This window comes from Propithecus coquereli, unplaced genomic scaffold (assembly GCF_000956105.1).
Source record: "Propithecus coquereli isolate 6110/MARCELLA unplaced genomic scaffold, Pcoq_1.0 Scaffold26, whole genome shotgun sequence".
Taxonomy (NCBI): Eukaryota; Metazoa; Chordata; class Mammalia; order Primates; family Indriidae; genus Propithecus; species Propithecus coquereli.
In genome coordinates this window covers 5,730,563-5,731,971 of record NW_012148174.1, presented here as the reverse complement: position 1 = coordinate 5,731,971, position 1,409 = coordinate 5,730,563, and the positions used below count along the sequence as shown (strand labels likewise).

The following is a 1,409-nucleotide window of genomic DNA, read 5'->3' as shown; positions in this document are numbered from 1 at the left end:
GCTTTCGGGGTGGGCGACGTGTGTGTGTGGGGGGGACCCTCAGGTGCTCAGGGGGCTCCGGCCGGCGGCAGCGACCAAACCCGTCTAGGTCAGACGAGGTACTGAGCGGCCCGGGTGGCGCCCGGCGATTGCCCGAGCTAACTGTCCCGGTCCCTTTCGTGCGAGCCCCAGAGGCGGGAGCTTTAGGTGTGTCCTCGAGCGCTCCCGGGTGGCTTTCGCGGCGACCCGGGCCCCGCGGAGGGCGGTGGCTCCTGTCCCAGGGCGGCCCGGCCCCCGCGCGGGCGCTTATCTGGGCCCGGCAGGCGGCGCCTCGCCTTCCGCCCGCCCGCCCGCCGCCCCGACCCGCGGAGCCGGCAGCTGAGGAGCGGCCGCCACAGCCGGACGCGTGTGTCGTGGAGCTCGGCGCCGCCTCAGCCCGCCGCCCGCCGCCCCTCGGCGCGACCCCCGGCCCTGCGCCTTCCCCGGCCGGTCGCCGCGCGGTGAGTGCCCGGCCTGCGGGGAGCGCTCGGGCGCGCGCGGCGTCCCGGGAAGGGCTGTGCCCTGTGTCCCCGCGGACCCGGTCCCGGCGCGCGGGAGGGAAGAGGGAGTCCCCAACGATCTGACCGAGATTGGGGGACGCGGCGAGGGGGCAGCCTGGAAAGCAGATTTTGGGAAAAGCCCTTCACAGTTTAGAAAGCGTGGCGCGGACGCCCGGCGTCACAGCTGAGTGGAATCTGCTTCTTCAGGGTTTGCGTGGAAGCGCCGGCCGACTCGTCTCCAGTTTCCGTCGGTGATCGCCGATGCTCTGCCTCTGAGCGCCGGGTCCCCAGAGCAGAGCCTTCGGGGACACCCCGCCGCCGCCGATCCGGGTGAGCGGACGGCGAAAGCCGTTGGCGCTGAGGGCGCGGGTCCGGAGAGGGCGGCGGGCGTCCGTATCTATTTCTTAGAAGACAGAAAACGAGGCAAATGGGTTGTAAGCTTCTCACGGTTTAATTTGAAAGTGCAAAACACACACTGACGATGCAGAGTGGTTTTTCAGAAAACGATGCGTTGGAGCAACTAATTCGGGGTCTGGTAGTGTGTTCAGGTTCAGTTGGTAAAATTCTTGCCCCTCTCCAAATGTAGGAAGCCAAAGTTCATATTGGAGAGTTAACTTATTGAGCCCAGAAGTTACTACAGGTGGGGGAATTTTTTTCTTCTTTTCTTTCCTTTTTTTTTTTTTTTTGATACAGTCTCACACTCTGTTGCCGGGGCTAGAGTGCCGTGGCATCAGCCTAGCTCACAGCAACCTCCAACTCCTGGACTCAAGAGATCCTCCTGCCTCAGCCTCCCGAGTAGCTGGGACTACAGGCATATGCCACTGTGCCCGGCTAATTTTTTCTATATATTTTTAGTTGTCCAGATAATTTCTTTCTATTTTTAGTAGAGAC

The 1,409-nt window shown here is 63.2% G+C and overlaps 1 protein-coding gene across 1 annotated transcript in view; it reads left to right on the top strand.

Annotated features, from left to right (window-relative positions):
- Positions 1–367: 367 nt before the first annotated feature.
- The window catches only part of ABCG2 (ATP-binding cassette, sub-family G (WHITE), member 2 (Junior blood group)), a 51,625-nt gene continuing 50,583 nt past the window's right edge, over positions 368–1,409 (top strand). Inside the window, exons 1-2 of the mRNA XM_012647246.1 lie at positions 368–479; positions 726–848. The gene's annotated coding sequence lies outside the window, so the exon portion shown is untranslated. The remainder of the gene's footprint in view (positions 480–725; positions 849–1,409) is intronic.